The 7,121-nt window shown below is 46.5% G+C and overlaps 1 non-coding gene across 1 annotated transcript; it reads right to left on the reverse strand.

The window, feature by feature from the left end:
* Nucleotides 1–5,672: 5,672 nt before the first annotated feature.
* Nucleotides 5,673–5,866, reverse strand: LOC140430847 (U2 spliceosomal RNA). Its single transcript, XR_011949566.1, has one exon. It is a non-coding gene; the product is annotated as a U2 spliceosomal RNA (small nuclear RNA).
* Between the last annotated feature and the right edge of the window lie 1,255 nt (nucleotides 5,867–7,121).

A 7,121-nucleotide genomic window follows, 5' to 3' on the forward strand; every position in this document is an offset into this window, starting at 1 on the left:
TTCTTCTCTCTCCTTTTCTCTTTACTCTCTCTTTCGTATTCAAGCTGCATTAATTCTTTCTCATGTTCCATTTGTTTAATTTGCAACTGAATTTTTGCCATTTCCAATGAGTCAAACTGTATCTCAGGCAACTTTAAATGCATAGCCACCGCCATAATTACCTCATGTTTTCGCATTTTGTCAGGTAATGTTAACTGCAATGTTTTTGCCAAATCTAACAGTCTGCTTTTAGTCTATGTCCGTAAGGTACTGCGTGTGACAGTCTCCACCCCTCTCCACCCCCAAAAACTTCAGAGCCTCTGAAAGAGCCATTGTCCACAACACACTCCCCACGTAAACTAATATACCACACCTGAAAAGCAACCACAATATGCTCACCCCTCACTGTCTTTAAGTTCACTAAGCCAATCCAATAGATAGACTTTTACCCCCCTCGAGTCCCCAATTGTTATGGTATGGGGAGCACACGGCTCACTCTACAGGTATGGTACAGCAGAAATGGACGAGTATTTTTTTTAAAACAAAACAATGTTTATTCTATGAACTCAAGTTAACCTTTTTAAAACAAACAGTGAATATCTTAGCAACCATTAATTCAAATATGACCTCAAAGACTACAACACTAAGTAACTCTTTTAAGCTGTTCTTTTAACATCCAAAAGACTTAACAAACCTTCAAACAGGAGCACATTAGATTTACATTCAACACTGAAAACATTTATAATTCTGAATTCACCAAATGATTATGACAGTCTTTGGATGGCAGACTTCAGATGCAGCTCACTGAAAAACACAGACACACCCAAGCTTTTCTCAAAGTGAAACTAAAAAGCAGAAGTAAAGCTCAGCTCCACCCAAACTCTGACATCACTCCAGTAACATGAGCAGCTCCATTTCTTAAAGGTACATTTCTTAAACACCCATTTCTTAAAGGTACTCTCACATGACACGACACTGGACAAACTGACAGAGAAATTCCAGCTAGCCAGGGGGAACGAGCTAAGGTACCTGCAACTCAAAAACTTCCTACGAAAGGAGACAAGGACTTTTCCACAACCGCCACGACAGACATTACTGGAAGAGTTACTGGACGCAAGCATATTAGAGAGAGGAAACTGTAGTGATATGTACGACCGACTGGTAGGAGGGACCGACACCGTACTGGCCGCAACAAGAATGAAATGGGAGGTGGACCTGGGGATCGAAATAGAGTCCGGACTCTGGAGCGAAGCACTGCATAGGGTCAACTCCACCTCCACCTGCGCAAGGCTCAGCCTGATGTAACTAAAAGTGGTACATAGAGCCCACTTAACAAGAACCCGTATGAGTAGGTTCTTCCTGGAGGTGGAGGATAGATGTGAACGATGCCAAGGAGGGTCGGCCAACCACACCCACATGTTCTGGTCCTGCCCCAGCCTTGTGGAGTACTGGACAGCCTTCTTCGAGGCAATGTCCAAAGTGGTGGGGTGAGGGTGGAGCCATGCCGGAAAGTGGTGGTCTTCGGGGTTTCAGACCAGCCAGATCTATTACTGGGGAGGAGGGCGGACGCCCTTGCCTTTGGCTCCCTGATCGCCCGCCGCAGAATCCTGTTCGGCTGGCGGTCAGCAGCACCACCCAAAGCTGCAGACTGGCTGTCCGACCTCTCAGAATCTCTCCAAATGGAGAAAATTAAATTCGCCATCTGAGGGTCAGACGACAACTTCCACAGAACATGGGAGCCACTCACCCAATTGTTCCGGGACCTGTTTGTAGCCAAAAAACAAGCAGAAGAGTAGCCAGGTAGTCAAGAATCAGGGAAAAGCAGCCAAAGCATGAGAGGGGGAGATAAACCGGGGGAGGGGGGGGGACCACAACAACTCAATCTAAGAGGAAGGAAAGGCGAACCACAGAGGGGGGGGAGGAGGGAAGAGACAGGGAACAATAGAGGAGATCCAGGGAGGTAGGTGGGTGGGGATGGGGGGGGGGGGGCGGGGGGGGGGGGGGGAGTGGAGGCAGGGAAACGTTACCCAACTTGACATCCACAGGAACAGAGAAAAAGGAGAATACAGGCGGAAGACGGGAGGGCCGGCTGAAGCGGCAGCGTGCACGAGACGACAACGACGACGAAATCCGACCGGGAGAAGCGAGGGGCAACACCGGCACCAGACCCATTCGAGGATTGCCCTCCGGAATTGTCTCTCCGGCACGAACGGATGCCTACTTATATATCATATCCTGTGTACATAATGGCAAAATATACTCTGTGCAAAAATCCAATAAAATCATTTATAAAAAAAGAAAAACTTGCAGATTCCCTGCCTATCTCCAAGCACCTAAATGGCCGCTGTCCAATCAGCAGGAGAAACTTGACTCTATTGCCCAACCTTCTGAACATAATTTTGCACAAATGTGTTCATATTTTTTGGCTTCCCCCACAACCCAAAGATATGCAGTATAGGTGGATTGGCCACTCTAAATTGCCCCTTAATTGGAAAAATAAAAATATTTATATATATTTTTTGGCTTCACCTACCTTCTCTTTGATGAATAATTTCTCTCTTTCTGACTGATGCGACCATCAATTCACGAGACGATTAGCAGAAGGGAACAGCGGTTTTAATACGCTAGATCTGTGCCTGCCTGCGACTGCACTGTACTGAGTGCCGCCTACAGGCTGCAGATCTATATACCACCCCGAGGGGGCGGAGCCACAGGCGGAGCCCACAAGGGCATCAACATAATACAGTACAATACAGTGGTGAATTGCAGGAGCAATATGTTCACCACACTGACTTCGCCTGTGAACATTACTTTCGAACATCGAGTTAACTAGCTGTGGTTAATTCTTTATCACTTCAGACTTAGGAGGAATTTTACTGACAGCAGGACTGGCTTCGGACAGGCTGTCTGCAAAAAACAGGTGAGAAGCATATTTAAATATTATGGGCTACTTTAGGCAGACAGCTGTCTGACCTCCCTGGGAAAATTCCCCCCTTTAACTCTGTTTCTCTCTCCTCAGATACTGCCCGACGCTCAGTGTTTCCAACTTTAAAAATATTTTTATTCTGGATTCTTATCCTGTCTTCAATCACATCTCTCCAGAAATTTGAATATTGAATATTGCCCACTTTGGCGGCGGCATGGTGGCGCAGTCGTTAGCACTGCTGCCTCACGGCGCTGAGGACCCGGGTTCAATCCTGGCCCTGGGTCACTGTCCGTGTGGAGTTTGCACATTCTCCCCATGTCTGTATGGGTCTCACCCCCACAACCCAAAGATGTGCAGAGTAGGTGGATTGGCCACGCTAAATTGCCCCTTAACTGGGGGGGGGGGGGGGGGGGGGGGTGGAATTTAAATTTAAAATATGAATATTGTCCACTTCAATAGCTTTCTTTGGCAAACTCACTCATCCATTTCTATTAATGTTTATTTTGTTTTATGATCCTTTGTACACTTATTATCTTCATTTTAAATTTGTCCTTCCTGTACCTGGGCCCCAAAATGCCTATCTACTTTAAAATATATATTTTTATTAAGGTATTTGTGTAAACAGTAAATACAAACAAAAACAACAGCAAGAACAAACAGGAACATTATAATAAATAACTACCGTGCCTGAGGGGGTTTCACCCCCACAACCCAAATATGCGCAGGGTAGGTGGATTGGACACGCTAATTAGAAAAATAATAATTGTGTATTCTAAATTTATAAAAAATAAATAAATAACTATCTAACCAACACCTCAACCCCCCCTGTCATTCCCCTCCTCCCATCCTGTCTTCCCTGTTTTAATCCCTTTATCCTCCCCCTTTTTCCACCCCCCACCCCCCTGCTGACATTTCAATCCTCCTTGAAGAACTCGATGAACGGCTCCCACCTCAGGGCAAACTCATCGATCGACCCCCTCAAGATGAACTTAATTTTCTCCAACCTTAGGAACTCTGCCAAGTCGCTCACCCACACCTCCTGTTTCGGGGGTTCTGGGTCCCTCCATTCCAGCAAAATCTGTCTCCGGGTAGGGAGGCAAAGGCCAGAACATCAGCCTCTCTCGCACCCTGCTACGGTGCTACCGTGCTGCCTCTCAAAAATTGTCTTTCAAAAATTCCATTGTCTCCTCTGCTGTACCGAAATAGTGTTCTCGGCTGTTAAAAGTCACCCAGCATCCCGAACATCACCCCCTTTTTAAAGAGGGCAGCCTTCACCCGATTAAACCCAGCTCCCCTCTTCGCCAGGTCCACGCCCAGGTCCTGGTACACCCGAAGGTCGTTCCCTTCCCAGGTGCAGCTCCTCGTCTGCCTCGCCCATCTCAATATTTTTTCCTTATCCAGGAACCAGTGGAGACGCACCACCATCGCCCTCGGTAGCCCGTTCGCCTGCGTCTTCCTCATCAGTGCACTGTGCGCTCAGTCACCTCCGGGGGCCGATCAAAGGCCCCCTCCCCCATCAACACCTCCAGCATCTTGGCCATATACGTGCCGGCACCCGCTCCCTCGATGCCTTCAAGCATGCCCACGATTCTTAAGTTCTGTCTCCGGGAGCGATTCTCCAGGTCCTCCACCTTCTCCTTTAACCGCTTCTGAGTCTCCCACATCACACCTATTTCGGCCGCCAACAAGTCAAGCTGCTTCCCCACCGTCCCCTCCACTTTCGAATAGCATAGCCCTGGGACTCCATTCTCTGTTCCACACGGTCAATTCCAGCTTTCAATGGTTCCGCTGTGGCTCGGTCCTCCTGGACTTCCCTCCTCTGCCGGCTGGACGTCTCGTTTGAGAAGTCCACCAGTTCCTCTGTCGATCACTGTGCAGGCAGGGCAGGCCCTTTACCCTCTGCCATCTTGACCTGTGGAGCACAAAGATTTTCTTGCTCCAACTGCTCCCTTCTTCTCGACCCACTTCTGGTCCATGGATCCATACACCAGCCCCACCAGTGAAGTTTAATTTTCTCCAGTCACCCTTGCACCTTTTTTCAACAAAACATCCACCCACAAGCGGGGAAAAGATACGAAAAAGCTGCCTTGAGCGGAAGCTGCCAAATGTGCGACCGCTCACACCATGGCCACCACCGGAAGTCGGCCCACCCAAAAGAACTATCTTATAGGAAATAGAAAGTTTGCCCAGGGATTTATATGATATATTTAGAGATTATGCTATAGTGCAAAATATTTCAATATGTTGCATTTTGCTCCACTGTCAATCCTTACCTCACTTAGCATGGGAGCACAGTGGTTAGCACTGTGGCTTCACAGCACCAGGGTCCCAGGTTCGATTCCCCGCTGGGTCACAGTCTGTGCGGAGTCTGCACGTTCTCCCCGTGTCTGTGTGGGTTTCCTCCGGGTGCTCCGGTTTCCTCCCACTAGTCCCAAAAGACGTGCTTGTTTGGTAATTTGGGCATTCTAATTCTCCCTCTGTGTACCCAAACAGGCAGCGGAATGTGGTGACTAGGGGCTTTTCGCAGTAACTTCATTGCAATGTAAGCCTACTTGTGACAATAAAGATTATTATTAACATAATTATTATTAAGACCATAAAGACATAGGCCACTCAGCCCATCGAGTCTGCGTCACCATTCAATGAGATCATGGCTGATCTGATATAATCCTCAACTCCACTTTCCTGCCTTATCCCCATAACCCTTGATTCCCTTACTGAGTAAATATCTAACTTTCTCAGCCTTGAACATACTTTTTTACTTTTTCACTTGTTCTGAGTTACCAAGCCAGGGCTCAGAGTATGGACAGGGGCTAACGCCTAATCCAGCTCCTTGCCTGCTCCAAAAACCAATTCAAATTGAATCCAATTCATGGTCTCCACAAGAGAGACATACCAGATCTGAGCCAAAAGGCAGAGCAGATACTACACTTGATCTTAGCCAAAAGGCCGAGAAGCGATGCCTTGAACATACTTAATGACCCAGCCTCTATAGCCCTCTGTGGTAAAGAATTCTACAGATTCACTACTCTGTGTGAGAAGAAATTCCCCCTCATCTCTCTCTTAAATGGGCGAACCCTTACTCTGAGATATGCCCTCTGGTCCTAGACTCTCCCACAAGGAGAAACATCCTCTCAGCATCTACCCTGTCAAGCCCCTGAGAATCCTGTATGTCTCAATATGATCACCTCTCATTCGTCTAAACTCCAATGAGTACAGGAACATAGGAACAGGAGTAGGCCATTCAATCCCTTGAGCCAGTCCCACCATTTAATGGGATTGTGGCTGATCTGTGGCCTAACTCCATATACCTGCCTTTGGCCCATATCCCTTAATACCTTTGCTCAAGAAAAATCTATCTATCTCAGATTTAAAATCAACAACTGCTGTTTGTGGGAGGGAGTTCCAAACCTCTACCACCCTTTGACTGAAGAACTACTTCCTAACATCTCTCCCGATCGGTCTAGCCCTAATGTTTAGACTATGCATCCTTGTTTTAGAATCTCCAACCAGTAAAAATAGTTTATCTTTATCTACCCTGTCTTTCCCTGTTAATACTTCAATCAAAGCACCGCTTAACCTTCTAAATTCTAGTCAAAACAGGTCAATTTGTGTAATCTCTCCTCGTAACTTAACCCTTTTGTTCAGGTATCATTTTCGTAAACCTAGGTTGCACTCCCTCCAAGGCCAAAATATCCTTTCTAAGGTGTGGTGCCCAGAACTGCTCACAGTACTCCAAGTGGGGTCTAACCAGGGTTTTGTATACCTGCAGCATAACTTCTGTGTCTTTATCCTCCAATCCTCTAGACATAAAGGCTAGCATTCCATTAGCTTTTTTTGATTATTTTCTGCACTTGTTTGTGGAAGTTTAAGAATGTATGCGCCTGAACCCCAAGTCTCTTTGGACATTCACTGTACTTGACCTCTTTCCATTGAGAAAGTATTCCTCTCTATCCTTCTTTGGTCCAAAATGAATATCCTCACATTTGCCTACATTGAATTCCATTTGCCACAATTTTGCCTATTCATCTAGTCTGTCAATATCTCCTTGCAATTTTATGTTATCATCTAGACTGTCGACTATGCCACTTAAGTTTTTTAACATACGCAAATTTGGATATATGACCTTCTTAAATGGGAACTCCCGAATTTTTAAACTGTGCCCCCGAGTTCTAGGCTCCCCCACAAGGTGTCCTTATGTTTTTCCTACTTTCTA

Source organism: Scyliorhinus torazame, chromosome 1, assembly GCF_047496885.1.
Source record: "Scyliorhinus torazame isolate Kashiwa2021f chromosome 1, sScyTor2.1, whole genome shotgun sequence".
NCBI classification, from domain to species: domain Eukaryota; kingdom Metazoa; phylum Chordata; class Chondrichthyes; order Carcharhiniformes; family Scyliorhinidae; genus Scyliorhinus; species Scyliorhinus torazame.